The 16760-nt window shown below is 35.4% G+C and overlaps 1 protein-coding gene across 2 annotated transcripts in view; it reads left to right on the top strand.

Annotated features, from left to right (window-relative positions):
• The window catches only part of ST18 (ST18 C2H2C-type zinc finger transcription factor), a 157640-nt gene that overhangs the window by 8841 nt on the left and 132039 nt on the right, over positions 1-16760 (top strand). The window contains exon 3 of one of the 2 annotated variants that reach the window (XM_037038670.1): positions 10289-10331. The gene's annotated coding sequence lies outside the window, so the exon portion shown is untranslated. Of the gene's footprint in view, positions 1-10285; positions 10332-16760 lie in introns of both variants that reach the window. The other variant, XM_037038669.1, reaches the window with a different exon arrangement.

Raw genomic sequence — 16760 nt, 5'->3', positions numbered from 1 at the left:
ATCAGCAACTGCATCTAAAACAAAATGAACAAGTACAACAGAAACAGACTCATAGATACAGAGAACATTTTGACAGTTGCCAGATGGGAGGGCGGTTGGGGGGATGGGTGAAAAAAGTGAAGGGATTAAGAAGTACAGATTGGTTATTACAGAATAGTCATGGGCATATAAAGTACAGCCTAGGGAACAGAGTCAATAATATTGTAATAACTGTGTATAGTGTGAGGTTTATCAGAATAATCACTTAGTAGTTATGTAATATCTAATCACTGGGGTATATACTTGAAACTAATATAATAATTATAATTAGCAAGTAAAGAAACAAATATAATTCAATTGAAAAATTAAAACAATACTTAAAAAGAAGCAGAATTGATAGCCTCAAAATTTTCTGTAAAATTGTGAAGCAAAAGTCTATACAATTCTGAGTTGAATAGACTCAGAGTCTATTCAATGTTTTAGTTTATTTTTCAAATCCTCACTCAAGTATGTATTTACTGAATCCAGAGAAAGAGAGAGAGAGAGAGAGAACATCAATGTGAGAGAAATATCAGTCAGTTGTCTCTCACACGTGCCTATACTCGGGATGGAACCCACAACCTAGGTACGTGCCCTGACTAGGAATCAAGCCTGTGATCTTTTGGTTCATGGGAAGATGCTCCAAACAACTGAGTCACACCAGCCAGGGCTAAGTTGTGATGTTTTAGACTGAAAGTGCTTTTAACTTGTCGGTTTTTATTAAATTTTACATCTATATCATATTGTTAAAACAAAAGCTTCTATCTCATTCTTAAATGTTATTTATAATTCACAATGGCATAGAAACTCAGAAGACTAATGAGAACCAGAAGCACTAGGGATTTTGTTCTTGGATTTCCACATATTTAGGAAGGGTAGAGCGGAAGTGGAGAATGTCCTTCCTTCTGGAGCCATATGGATGAAAGAGTACAAAGAGTGGGAAAAAAAAGAAGAAATTGGCTTCACTTCATAAAGGACACGTGTCGGAGCATTGGGACTAATGAGTTTGTATCATAGCACACAGCAGATAATTTCTGCTTTTAAAACCTCCTCTTTTTGTATTTTTTCTTATGTTATGCTGGAGATAGAATTTTCCAACTGTTAGTCTTCTCTTTACTTTTACTACTTCCAACCCATACAAGACCCACCTTCCTATACCAAGATGCTTTGCATGGCCTAGAAACAAATTTCTCTGCTTTCACTTCTCTGCACAAAGCATCCAAGGGCATCCCATTATACTCAAAAATAAATGACTCCATGTGCTTTTAAAAACAGCTTCAATGGTGTATAATTCACATAATGTATATTTACCCACTCAAAAGTATATAACTAGATATCTTTGGTGTAGTCATAGTTATGCACACATCACCACTGTGTTAGAACATTTTATTTCCCACAAAAGAAACTCTTATGCCCCTTATCCATCATCCTCCGATCCCCTCTTCTGCTCCAGATTCTAAGAAGCACTAATATACTTTGTGTTTCTGTAGATATGCCTATATAAATGAGATTACACAATATGTGGGTTTTTATGGCTGGCTTCTTTTATTTAGCATAATGTTTTTAAGCCTCAATACTCAATTCTTTTTTTAGATTTTATTTATTTATCTTTAGAGGGGAAGGGAAGGAGAGAAGGAGAGAAGTATCAATGTATGGTTGCCTCTCGTGAGTCCCCTGTTGGGAACTGGCCTGCAACCCAGGCATGTGCCCTGACTGGGAATCAAACCATGACTCAGTGGTTCGCAGGCCCACGCTCAATCCACTGAGCTACGCCAGCCTGGGCTCAATTCTTTTTTATTGCAGAATAATATTCCACTGATTAGATATATCACATTTTATTTATATACTCATTAATTGATGGAGATTTGGGTTCTTTCTACTTTTGGGGTATTATGAATAATGCTATGAATATATATGTAAAGTTTTTTCCTGTGTGTGGACATATGTTTTCATTTCTCTTGGGTATGTACCTAGGAATTAAATCACTGGATTATGTAGTAACCCTATGTTTAATCATCTGAGAAACTGCCAGCCTGGTGTCATACACAACTGCACTACTTTATAGTCCCACCAATAGTGTATGAATTTCCAGTATCTTCACCTCCTCACCAAGACTTGTTATTGTCTATCTTTTTTATTATAGCCATATTTGTTGGTATAAAGAGGTGTAAGAGGTATCTCATTGTGATTTTGATTTGCTTTCCCCTAGTGACTAATTATGTGGAACATCTTTTCATGTGCTTAGTGGCCATTTGTATATCTTCTTTGGAGAAATGGCTATTCAAGTCTGTTGCCCATTTTTAATTGGATAATTTGTCTTTCTATTGAGTTGCAGTTGTTTTCTATATATTTTAGAAATAAGGGCTCAGTTTTCACCCTAGACACACAGTTCTTGTACTCTTTCTTGAAATATGATTTTAACCTGAAACTAAAATAAACCCCCATCTTCTACCCTACATTATTTTTTCATAGTACTTATCACTGTTTTAAATTGCAGTGTATATTTATTGTTTCCTTGGCTTTTGGAAACAATAGTTTGGATCCCACACTGGAATATAATTTCTGTGTTGTTCATCTTAGCTTTTCCACCCCTGTCTTGTAATGCTGAGGAACTATTGTGAGACACACAGTCATTGGAGCTAAAATCCAGTTCACAGTGCTCCTCCTTACTGGCTCAGTGACCCTGGACAAGTACTTCTCCATGTTTCAATCTCCTTATTTGAAAGATGAGAATAATTAATAATCCCTAATTCATACAGTTATTGCGAAGATTAAGTTAATATAATATACAGAAAGCATAATAGTATCCAGCACAAAGAAATAATAGCATTAAAATGTCAACAAATATTTTTGAATGAATACTTAACAAATTTTCCTGCTAACTACATGTTTCCTTGAAGAAAACAAACTGTTTAATCTCAAGGATTTAATAAATCTCATCAACACACATTATTACCATAACCACAAAGATCGTAATTGGGTAGTACCTACCTGTGGGCTTTGCATATGGGCTGAACTCTTTTTGGATTATAAAATTTTACAGAATTTGTACTATGTGCAATGTCTTTTACATGTGACATCTCACAGAATTCTCACAGCTCTAGAGAGGGGTTCTGTTATTGCATCTCTTTACAGATGAAAAACCTGAAGATTAGGGAGATTAAATACAATTCTAAGATCATTGAACTAGAAAATGTGAGAGTCAGGATTGAAACTCAGATTGGTGTTAGTTTAAAAACAAAGCATTTCCCAGGTCATTTATCACTGTCTTCTCCCACATACTGGTTTTATGGTTGTTATCATATTTGTGCCTACATCATTTTAGTATTTATTACTGATTTTCTAAAAATCCTATTCAGTCTGTATGCAGACTAAATGCAGCATAAAATTTCATGTCCCTTAATCTCCTACTCTATCATTGTGGATCTTTCTATCTTTTGGTGAGAGAAAGGCATGTGGTTGTCAAACTTCACATGAACATTCAGCCAGCGCTACAGAGCAGGAAAACATTGGTATCAGGTGTGATTTTGAATACTGCCTCTTACCAACAATGTGACCTAAGTAGGCACTACTTAAATTGGAAATGAAAATGTTAACCTCCTTAAGTAGTTGTGAGACTTAAATAAGATAACTATACAATGTCTAGGCTAGTGCCTGAGTCAGCATTCATGGGTAATTATTGGCAGCTATTGGTGAAAGTCTCATCTTATTTTGTTTTTTATTTTTTGCCTTCTTTAGACACCTAAAGCATTGCCTACCACTTTCTATTCTTCACTGCCACTATCTAATTTGAGGCCAGTATGTTTCTTAGCACATTCATTTGTATTTTTGTGATAAATAATATATTCCTTCTGCTATCTTTTTATTTTATTTCTTGGTATTTTAAGAACTACCCAATTTAGTTTCTTTAGGCCCTTGTAACATGACAGTCACTCTTCTAATTTTAACATGTGATCGAACCAGCAGTGACCCCTCCTCCTTTGTATTAAAGTCAACATTTATGTGTGTTTAGGACAGCAGTACTACATGTGCTGATTTCCAGTTTTTAAATTTTTTAAATGAATCTCAATGTACAACTAAACTGTTCATAAGATTATTTTTACTGTATTAGTTTTCATATATAAAATTAATAGAATAACAATCTACTTTAAATGTTACATTTATTAGTCTTCTAAGTAATCTAAGCTGTATGTTGTTCCCAGCATAACTTTTGCTACATGCTATAGATAATTTTGTTTTATCTCTAAATATTTAATCTATTGTTTTCCTAAAATTTATTATCACAGAGGTAGTGGCCTCATTATAGTTCCCTATTTTCTTAATAATTAGTCAACAATTAGTCAAATAGCATCAACACTCTCATTGTGTACCTTGTCTAGAAAAGGGAGCAAAGACGAGTTTGTCCTTGCCCAGCGGGAACTTTCAATGTAAAGCAGATGATGAACATGTCAACAGTGATTCAATATGGTGGGTCAGGTGCTACCAGAGGAGTAGGTATAGCTTTCTGTGGGAACATGGCATCTAGATGTCAGACAAGAGGACTTAACAGGATGAAAAGAAACCCACCCAGATTACTCTGTGGCAAAATCTCCATTTCATGAGTACTCTTGTTATTCACTTCGAAAATACATTGTATACATTAGATCTTTGAAAGCAAGGATTCTATTGTTCTTCCAAGGCATTTTCTTCTTGCACATGTTTTCTGAGAAAAAATTTAATGTAGTTAAAACAGGTATTATTACCTCTGTCAGAAAATTAAGGTCCAATTCTCTTAGTCATCTGCTTATTGCTAATGAAATATTGTGATATAGAGAGAAACTAGCGGGCCAATGAAAGTCAATAAAAATAATAGACTGAGCCCTGGCTTGTGTAGCTCAGTGGATTGAGTGCGGGCCTATGAATCAGATGATCGCGGTTAGATTCCCAGTCAGGGCACATGCCTGGGTTGCAGGCCAGTTTCCAGCAGGGGACCCATGAGAGGCAACCATACATTGATATTCTCTCCCTCTCTCCTTCCCTTCCCCTCTAAAGATAAATAAATAAAATCTTTAAAAAATAATAGGCTGAAACTGGGTAAGTATAAGAAAAATGCCTGATGTGAACAGTATTAATCACATTAATCACATCAGTCAACTATAAAACCAGATGTTCAAATGACCAAAGGCACTTGTTTAGTCTAATCCATTGTAACTCTTAAAAATCATCTAAGGAGAGAGATCAGTTTAGGATCTCAATAGTCACACCAAGTATCAGCCAATGAAAACAATGTGTATTTCTTATCTAAATCTGTACGCTTATGAGTTCTTCTGTACTCAAACTATATACAATGATGTTTATACTTCTCAAGGAGAGTTTTCAACAAACCCATCAGATGGGTCTCCCAAGTTACAAAAAAATAAATTTAGCACTCATGTAACTTCCTAGATTTTTATTTTGTTGGTTTTGATTTCTACCACAGAAAAGTCTGTATTATTAGAGTGGCATGAACCATAACCCTCCCCACTTACTGAGAGCTCTACTCGTTCATGTAAACAATTCCTTCTCTTGTCCAGAAGAATTAAATTATGAATTCATTAAATAATACTGTTCTATATCAAAAGGGTTGATTACACAGATAAAAATCAAACTCCTTATTTGTGACATTATCATCTTTTTATATTTAGATGAGATTGATGTTTTTAAAATAGCTTTATTAAAGTAATTTATAGATCCAATGCAATCCCTATTAAAATATCAATGATATATTTCACAGATACAGAACAGCATTTCAAAAATTTATTTGAAACCATAAACTACCCCAAATAGCCATGGCAATTTTTGAGAAAGAAGAAGGAAAGATCACAATACCTGATATCAAACTATACTACAAGGCTACTGTAATCAAAACAGTGTGGGACTGCCATAAGAACAGATACATAGACAAATAGAACAGAATAGAAAGCCCAGAAATAAACTCAAGTCTCTATGGTCAAATAATATTTAACAAAGGGAGCAGAAGCATAAAATGGAGTAAAAATAGCGTCTTCAACAAATAGTCTTGGGAGAACTGGACAGCTGCGTGCAAAAAAATTAAGCTTGAGCACCAACTTACACCATTCACAAAAATAAATTCAAGGTGGATAAAATATTTAAATATAAGTTGTGACACCATTAAAGTCCTAGAGGAGAACATAGGCAAATCTCAGATATCCCACATGCCAATATTTTCACTGATATGTCCCCTAGAGCACAGGTGGCAAACATAAGGCCCAAGGGCCAAATCACACCTTCCACGTTGTTTTATCCTGCCCCGCACCTTGTTTCTACCTAGCAGCAGCACTGAGCTCTTGCTTGACTGTTAAGGAGTAGTTACATTTATCAAGTCCTCAAATTATATTCGGCCCTTTGAAGGCAACTGGGAGGCTGATGTGGCCCCCAGTGAAAATGAGTTTGACACCCCTGTCCTAGAGCAAGGAACATAAGGAAAGATTAAACAAATGGGATCTCATCAAAATAAAAAGCTTCTGCACGGCTAAAGAAAACAGTATTAAAATGAAAAGAGAACCAACTGTATGGGAAAACATTTGCCAATGATACCTCAGACAGTGGTTTGATCTCCAAAATATATAATGAACCCACATGACTCCATTCCAGAAAGAAAAACAACCCACTTAAGAAATAAATAAAGGACTTGAACAGATACTTTTCCAAGAAAGAGATACAAAGGGCCCAGAGACATATGAAGAAAATGCTCAGCATTGCTAGCCATCAGAGAGATGTAAGTTAAAACCACAATGAGATAGATACCACTTCGTGCTGGTCAGAATGGCCATCATGAACAAATCAACAAACAACAAGTGTTGGAGAGGATGTGGAGAAAAAGGAACTCTAGAGCACTGTTGGTGGGAATGCAGACTGGTGCAGCCACTGTGGAAAACAGTATGGACTTTCCTCATAAAACTAAAAATGGAACTGCCTTTTGACCCAGCAATACCATTGTAGAGATTATATCCAAAGGATCCTGAAACACCAATTCAAAAGAACCTATGCACCCCAATAATCATAGAAGCACAAGTTACAGTAGCCAAGTGCTAGAAGCAACCTAAATGCCCATCAGTAAATGAGTGGATCAAAAAACTGTCGTACATTTACACAACTGAATGCTACACAGCAGAGGAGCTCCCACCCTTTGCAAACAGCATGGATGGAACTGGAGAGCATTATGCTAAGTGAAATAAGCCAGGCTGTGAAAGACTAATACCACATGATCTCACCTATAAGTGCAACCTAACAAGAAAACAAGCAAGCAAGCAAAATATAACCAGAGACATGGAAATAAAGAACAAACTGACAGTTACCAGAAAGGAGGAGGGAGAGGGATAAGAGGGAAAGGGACATCAAGAACATGTATAAAGGACACATGGACAAAGCCAAAGAGGGAAGGTTTGAGGGTAGGAGGTGGGGATAGGTGGGATTGGAGAGATGTGGTGGGGTGAAATGGAGACAGCTGTATTTGAACAACAATAAAAACGTAAAAATAAAAAAATAAAATATCTTCGTTAATAAATATTGCTGGGATAGCAAAGCCGAAAATGGGGCAGTGGGAATTCAGAAGAGGCATTTATTCCTTTATTCTCACTTGCTTACTGATATTTCTTACTCTGAGCCATATTCTTTCAGCTTTGCTGCAGTACTCTTTAATAAGTTCAGGTTTCAGGACTATAAATAGTTTTTCCTGGCCTGAGCTGACCAGTGCTAAAGCAACTAATTCCTATTCCGAGGGCAACTTGCTGCATGGAAAATCATCCTCCATGTCTTTGCTAAAACACACTCAACAATATTTCATTCTGTAATTTATCTTATCACCAAATGGTTGCACTTCCCTCCTCCTAATATGTGTTCCTATGAATAACACTGCAAAATATATTTTGTATTAGGATTTTTCATGTCATTTAGAAAATAAGTCAGAATTTACTATAACTGGTACAACAGTGAATGGCTTGAGGAAATTTACATCCTTGATTGACATTGACATTGAAATTTTATGATATAATTTTTAATTTTAAAATTTTTTAATATTTTATTTATTTATTTTTAGAGGGAGGGGAAGGGAAGGAGAAAGAGTGGGAGAGAAACATCAATGTGTGGTTGCCTCTCATGTGTCCCCTACTGGGGACCTGGGCAGCAACCGAGGCATGTGCCCTGACGGGGAATCGAACCGACAACCCTTTGCCTCACAGGTCTATGCTGAATCCACTGAGCTACACCAGCCAGGTTGATGATATAATATTTAACTAATTCATTTTCACATTTTATTTACTTTTGGCAAGCTTAAATATTGTGCAGTCTTAGATTTGTAATTTGCGAGCTTACATTTGCTAATGGCACCTGTAATGAAGAAGTACATATTGCTGTTTCTTTCTGGACATCAATGGCTTCCTCTGAAGAGAAGATCAAGTTCAGGAAACTATTAAAGTGGTTCTCAGAATGTACTTTGATGATGGGCCAGAACATTCACTTTTTATCTGTTCCTTTCCATCATAAAGTAGCGAAAACAAAACAAATAAACATTTCTAGAATAAAATGAAAGTGCTTCCATTTCATGTGGGTGGATAGTATTTAGCTTTTGAGGACTGAGTTTTTTCAACACATCCAATAGTAAATATCTAAGGCAACGATTCTCAAAGTTTGGTCCCCCAACCATCAGCACCCTTATCATCTGAAAACTTGTTAGAAATGTACATTCTCAGGCCTCGTCTCTGGCTGCTGAGTCAGTAACCTGTACTATAACAAGCCCTCCAGGTGACTCTGACTTCTGCAAAAGTTTGAGAACCACTGCTTTGACACTGCTATTCAAAGTGTTGTGCATGGATCAGCAGCAACACCTGGAGCCTTATTAGCAATGTAGGACCTCAGGGTCCTGGGATCAGGACCTACATTGTTAACAGGATGCCCAGGTGTTTCTGGTACATATTAAAATCTGAGAGCCACTGATCTAAGGTTTACAGCAGGAAAGTTAGTTACCAGTGGGAGAGTAGCCTCTTTTCAGAGACAATTTGAAGGTTGTCAAAGTGGAGCTCAGTTGATACTTTACTGATTTTATACCCCACTCAGTCCCCTTTGAAATTTAAAAAAAGGTGGAGTTGGGTGGGGGAAAGAGATGTATAAACCTCTTGGCTATAATATTAAAAAATATATAAAGGTGCACTATCTAGGTTATGATATGGAGAGCAGGGCTATTATCTGGGTAATAAATTGTGGGTGTGTATGTGATATATATTCCATATATCACATATATATCATTTGTGCATATATATCACACAGTGATCTAGACATATGAGATAAAGGCATAGTTTTTAAATCTAAATTTTTTCAAAAACTCAATTTCTAAGTTATGTTTAAATCTGATATGTTTTGTGTCTTTTCATGCTAGATCATTTTCTACGTTTAACTTTTTTGTAGTGAATCATTTTAGAAAATATTTTTAACCAGTGAAGTAAGTTGCAGACATTCCAGGCTCTGTCTTAAGTAGGATAATTGTTATCATGCTAAGGAGGCATCAGTAAGACAAAGCTTTCTGTGGATGCAATGAAGTTTGGCTGCATTCTAAACACTTAGTATTTTTACATTTACTAGTGGTGAATCTGGTGGCCTGGAAGGAAAAAAATAGTTGACCAAGTAAAATCTGATTTGTAAAATATTTTTAGCATGAAAACACATGAAAATTAAAAGATTAAAAAATCCTCTTTAAATTTTTGCACAACAAACACCCCAGTATGTAAATAGGACTGTCACTTGGTGTTTGTCCACAGCTAGAACTCCAGATGAACCAGTGTAGTGTGCGATGACAGGAACAGCTGACTCATTAGCAGAGAGCAGTGAAAGGTAATTAACCCTGGGAAAAGTACAGCTGCCGTGCGGGCTGTTCCTTTCTGTAGGATCTGATTAGAAATTAGTGTTAAACCACTGATTCTTTTTTTTAAGGAGTGTCATTGATAATTTTCACTTTCACTCTCAGGTGTGTCCCTGGAAAAGGTTCTCAAATGTATTTATATACAAAAGGGCTCAAATCTAAAAAGCATTTCCTGATAACAGTAGACACCTGTTTTTTCAAATGAATGTTTGGCTATTGAAGATTGGTCGTACCCCAACCCATACTTGAATAGTCAGTATGTAAATTATTTGAAAGGATTGTTTTATATAGTTAATAAGCTGCGGACAATTACCATTTAATTGAGTTTTCTCTTTTCTTTCTTTTCATTTTTCCTCTGATGATGCCTCTCATCAGTAGCAATGGAAACTCTCCAGTTCAAATCCAATAGATATTAGGGAAGGTAAGTGAAGACTATTTAAAACCAAACATTTCCTCCAAAGAGAAGTGATTCTTAACTTTTCAATGCTTGTCAAAAATTTGAAACATCAAGGAACTTGTTTTTAGGGGTATACCAAAGATCGTTGACTTTGTTAACATTGGTATCATCATGGCAATTTGAGTTATATTCATATGTATTTTCAGGAGTGTATATTCCCCTCACCTTGATTTATGACTTTACATGTCTCCTTTAGAAGCATTAATACTTTAACACAGAATTCACATTTGTAGCTAAGGAATATGGTAGACAAAATAATGGCCTTCCCCCCAAATGTCTATGTCTTAATTTCTGAAATCTGTGAATATGTTATCTTACATGGTAGTGTAATTAAATTAAGAACTTTGAGTTGGAGAGATTATCCTGGATTATCCAGGTAGGCCCAACTAATCACAAGGTCTTAAAGAGAAAGGCAGAAGAATGAATCAGAGAGATGCGATTTAAGGAGTACTAAACTCAATCCCCCATGTCTGGCTTTGAAGATAGAGACAGGGAGCCCTGAGCCAAGAAATGCAGAAGCCTCTAGAATCTTAAAAACAATGCTCAACCTACAGCCAGCAAGAAAATAGGGACCTCAGCCCTATAATAGCAAGAAACTGGAGGCTGCCAACAGCCCAGATGAGCAAGGAAATGAATTCTCCCCTGTGGCCTGCAGAAAAGATTGTGGTCTAACTTAAATTTAGCCTGGTGAGACTGTACCAGACTTGGGACTTCCAGAGATGTAAACTAACATATTGGTGTTGTTTTAAGTCTTTAATTTTGTAGAAATTTGTTACAACCACAATAGAAAATTAATATAGAAGATAAATAAACCAGCCATTAGATGAGATATATTTTGCAACTGGCAATATGAATTCTCTATATAAAGAATTTCCTGTAGGAGAAAAAATTCTTGAGAGGTCAAGGCTGATAGTCTTTAGGAATTGAAATATTCATTTTGTAGATAGTAATGATGATTGTCACCCACTGTGAAGTTTCTGTCTCCTGCTTTTCTAAGCCCCTCTCCACACCAAAAAATTATTCTTCACAATATTTGTGGAAACACAATGCTTATCATCCAAGGAGAAAATGAGTACATTTGATTGGAACATCTAGTTACCTGTGGGAACAGTGGGTGAGGTAGTCAGCTCATTTGTTCCCTTTCTTCATATGTAAGATTGATAATACCTGCCCATAGGCAGGCCATTATGACTACAGAAAAAGTGCATTTTTTATGAGATGCCTCTTTTTAAGAGTTCAGTAAAGGTAAGCTATATTTGGTTCAAAAATACTGTGTCATTTACTATTTTAATCAAATGAATAGATCACTTTTGTCTTTCTTCATGGTTAATGCTATGTAACCTCCAATACAAAAGTCATTAGTTTGGAGTATATAGATGTGTCTAGGTTAACATAAAATGTGAGCGCACAATTGTAAGGACATTCTTACACATTGTGAGTAGGAGAAGTGAGATATAGGAACTGGGAAGTGGATATAGCTTGAATGAGTTGGAGATCTTTTTAGATTGTTTTCTTGCTGAATTTGGAAAAATAAAATTATATTTCTATTTTATCTTTGGCTTGTCTTCCCACAGAAGAACAAATTTAAATCATAAACTGTAATTTTTTAAAAATATTTTATTTATTTATTTTTTAGAGTGGGGGATGGGAAGGAGAGAGGGAGAGAAACATCAATGTGTGGTTGCCTCTCATGTGTCCCTTACTGGGGACCTGGCCCACAACCCAGGCATGTGCCCTGACTGGGAACCGAACTGGTAACGCTTTGCTTCGCAGGCCTGCACTCAATCCACTGAGCTACACCAGCCAGGGCTAAACTGTAATTTTTATATAAATTAAATAAAAGCAGACACTGGGTAAAATCTGACTATGAAATCTGTTACACTTCATGCTTGCCCTTTGCATTTGGGAGCTGATGTTTTCAACGTAAAGGAAGATAAAATTATAAATTTTTTTTTGTTGGCATAGCAATGAAATAGACTAAATCTAGAGAATCCAAAATGCCATATACCCAGGATGTTTTGTATTGAAATACAATTAATAAAATAATATCTCAAGTATCTAAAGAGAATATTTTTCTATTAATTCAATTCAATCATAATGTACTGAGCACCTGCTCCGGCCACAACATTATGTTGCAGTAAATGGTTAAAAAGGCACAGCCTCTCACATCCATGAGCTTATACTGGTACAGAGAAGAGTAAGTGGACATAAGTAAGTATCAGACAACACATACTAATTAAGATGAAGGTGCCATCAAAACACTTTTGGGATGCAGAATTCTGTGAAATACTGTCACTTGAACCACAACCCAAATGATAAATTGCATTTCAGCAGATAGCTTTTGCAGTTCTGACACTAACGTAGAAGTTTCTTTGAAAGTTACAAATTAAATTGATTAATTAAACATTTAATTTTGCACATTTAATTTTGACCATCTAGTCTTCTTTGACTCTTTTGTAACTATATAAAAATATGGCTCAATATATCATTTAACCAAGCCAAGTACAATTTGACTCTTTGTATTTTTCCAATTGGCCTTTGGGGACATTTATTTATTTTAGTTAAAGTTCTCCAAATTTCTCAAGGGATGAATTCTTCGGTAATCATCATTTTCTGGAAGCTTTTCCAGTCTGTCTAAGCCTGCACTCCCATCTCTCCTTCTGCCTCCCTCCGTTGTTGTATTTCCCAGATCTTAATGGAATCCTCCGCTTGCTGGTTCACACTCATGAGGGCAAGAATTATGCCTTATATATATTTAACACCCACTGTCTAGCATAGAGCAATCTATTCTAATAAATGTGTGTTGAACCAATATAAGTAATGTTTAGGAGAAAAATACTTATATTAAAAGAATCCATATTAAATTAACTACTGCAGCAAGATTAAAATCCAAGGATCATTCATTCTGCAAAAATCCAGTGCCTCATTGTCCTCAACAATTGAGAATCATTTTATTTTTTTGTAAATTTCTGTAGGTTCTTCCATTCCATATTTCCTGGTCAAATAAATGACTTTTTAAAAAAATTTGATAAAGAACAAACAGCTACTGTTGGGAGAAACAGAATACTTGTTGAAAAAAAATTCTAAAAAACCTCATAAAATGGATGAGAAAAATAGAAAATTACTAAGGATGGCAAGCATGTTGTATAACAATCTACATAATAAAATAGCTTAAAAAAGAAAATTCCCTTTACATAATAAAAAGCCTCATTTTTAAATCAACAAGTGCTCTTCAAACTTTATTAAAAATGTTTTGACATTATATGCTTGTTTAGTATAGATTTACTCAAAATAGTGCATTTAGTTGCAACACAACCCTTGAAGTTAAGTGGTTAGTTTAACAAAACAGAGTTTCCATAGTTACCATGAAGAACAGAGGATAACTTTTATTTCTTTGGAAGCCAGGAAGGAGCTATAGGAAAAGAATTAAACAAGCAGACCCAAGCAGGTTTATTATGTGTAGCTCCACACCTGGTTGTTTGGGGTTTTTTTGAAGGAAACTTTTGATATTACAGGAAATTAATTTTTCCCACTAAAATTTATAGCAGCACATTAAGAAATCTGAGCATTTTTTTCCTGTGGGCATTTCAAACTAGATTCTGAGTCAGAGAAAAAAATAGTTTAATAAAATATCTCCATAAGATGCATTTTTGCTCAGAGTATTTAGTTAATAAACCATATCATAAACAAGTGGTGTAATGTGTAACACAGAAGACAGCAATGCCTTCCTCTACATGACAAAATCATGCAGTCTTAGGTCCAACTTTATTGTTCCTGGGCAACATTTTGTTGAAAGGCCTGATGGAAGAGAAATGGACATCCACAACGGTGAAGCTGTCTCTTTGCGCTAGGGTTATTGTTGCTCAGTTTAGTGTTGAGATATACTCTCTTTGAGTGTTAATGGAGGTCACTTTCAGCTTTGTCTCTTGCTGTGTCTAATTCAAGGAGTTCTTCACAGTTGACTGTTGAGAAACAAAATGATGTGGCTTCTAGTATCTCACCTTCGCTCTGCAGGCTTTAAAGCAGCAGTGATTAACAGGACTTTTACAAAGTTTCTATGTAGTTACAAGGACAGTTTCAATCTTCTGTCATTTTTTTGCATTAGCTATGATTATGCTTTTACCACAAAAATGCATTTGTTTTAAAGGTAACAATACAGACTAAGAGAATAGCTTATGTTTCATCTATATTTATCAGCACTCACTGTACATTTGTGTCTTCATTACCAGGAAATATTAAGGGACATTGTGCCATCTATTCCTGTTTACAGTTTATTATGCAGAGATAGGAAACACTTAGCATGTAAAATGAATGTAGAAATTATTCCTGGATAGAAACACGGACATTTCCCACTCGTTGGCTCTTTCTCCTCCATCACCGGATCAGAGTGTAATTGTCAGTAATCAGGCCTGCTTGCTGCTGATAAAACCACTCTGAATGCTAGCAGCCTTCTTTGTGTGATGACTCAATTATTCCAGAAGTGCCTCATCAAATCTGCCCCATCAGCTGGGCTAATAAATAAGGAGAAGAAACTGGCCCCCCAAAGCAAATTATAAATCCATTTGCATTAACCATTTCACTGGTCCATGATCTAGGCAGAAATAAGCATGGCAGATTGTGTTAAGCTTATTTGAATATGTTTATAATGTTTACAGCATGCAACTTTTTTTCCCACAAGGTGTTGGAATTATCAGTCATGAATGGCATCTAAATGCAGTTTTGTTAACTGCACCAAGGCTTTAAGTATATTTGAGGGCTATTTTGTTACTTAAATCAGGTGAAAGTCAAATCCTCTTGTGGTGAGAAATATGAGCCCTATGCAAGTTATTGGCATTGCTTCAGAATTTAAGGAGAAGAGGCTTGTGTTCTCTTTTTACAGGGGCTGGAAGAACAAATACAAACACTATAAGCCTGCTAGAACAAGTACAATTACTTCATACATAGTACAGTGGAACCAGGAGTTATTCTGATGCTCAGTATGATTTCAGCAATTTGCAGAACAAAAATTGCATTTTCTGGAAGATCAGAGTTGCCATAGTATTCCATGTACTTAAAATTCCTTGAAAGATTCTATAGGGCAGAAATTTAAAAAAGCTAAGCAAATCACTAAAAGTTAATTAAATCCATAGTGGAAATTTTGTACACTGATAAATCTTATTTTTGTTATTTTAAAATGACAAACTATACTGAATAACAAGAAGTTTTACTTATATTTGAACTTCAGTGATCACTCGGGAAAGCGAAACTATCCAAAATGGATCATGAAAAGCAACTCGATTGCTAACATCAAAGACTTAATCTGGTTGAATATGTAATGATTTAAAATCTGAAACATCCTCCCTAAAAGTAAGGGATACCACTGGCTCACTTTAAAATAGAAGTTGTTCCTTCAGAACAGTTCCAGTTTTGATGAAGCTTTTTCTGTTCCTGCTGTGACCAGGAGCCTAATTAAGGGCTAACGGCAAAAGTAAAGCTTTTGGCCCGTAACAGTATTTTTCTTCGCCTAAAACAACTTAAATGAAACTCACTACTTCTCTTCATCTGCTCCAGCCAGTGAAGCATATCCCTTAATATCAACCTGGAGCGCTAAGCAGAAAAAAAGTCATATTTGATGGCATATATATAAAGTGGCAATAGGCTTACATAATTTTTATGAATCAATTTCTAAATATATTATTTCTTGCTATGATGGAAAAATCAATTCTGTAGCTCATTGATTAGAGATTCCAAAATAAGGTGCTTAAATTTTCATTAGAAATTTAATACAGCAACATGTCAAATGGAAAACCAAAGAATTTGATTGTCCAAGCAAAGATATCATTAAGGTTTATACAAATTTGACTCTAATTTAAATTATCATACCGATTAATATAAAATAAAAATAAGTCTGGAAACTTAGAACTATGAAGGACTTGCTTTACCATTCACAAAAATAAACCCTTTATCATTCCAACTAATGAACAATCGGTAAAGATATTCAGGTTACAAGAGTGATTAAGAGACTGAAACTGTTATGGAGACAGTTTTGAGTTGTGGAGACAGGGCCTCAATGCTAAGGTAAATATGCTTGCATTTTTCTGCTTTTATTTTGTATCTTAAAAACTAAATCTGAGAGTAGTCTTGGAGCATATATAAACTTTACAAACTTCTGACAGCCCCCTGGTGTGCATTCCCAAAGTGATTCCGAAAACAAATTGGTGATAGTGGTGAGCTCATATTAGTTATATTGGAGGGCTACAAGTGCTATATCCATTTCATTATTAAAGTCATTTGCTTTTTCATCAATTTACTTCCTCTGAGTTTATTTGGAGGATTTTTTTAACGTTGCACTTTTTTCTTGAAACACAGGTAAGTCTATAATTCTCTGCTTTAAGAATACAGTTGACATATACA

The sequence above is a fragment of the Sturnira hondurensis genome, unplaced genomic scaffold (assembly GCF_014824575.4).
Source record: "Sturnira hondurensis isolate 20B ecotype Veracruz unplaced genomic scaffold, ASM1482457v3 Scaffold0024805, whole genome shotgun sequence".
NCBI classification, from domain to species: domain Eukaryota; kingdom Metazoa; phylum Chordata; class Mammalia; order Chiroptera; family Phyllostomidae; genus Sturnira; species Sturnira hondurensis.
Note: the sequence above shows the minus strand (reverse complement) of the source record. Positions and strands in the feature narration are given on the sequence as shown.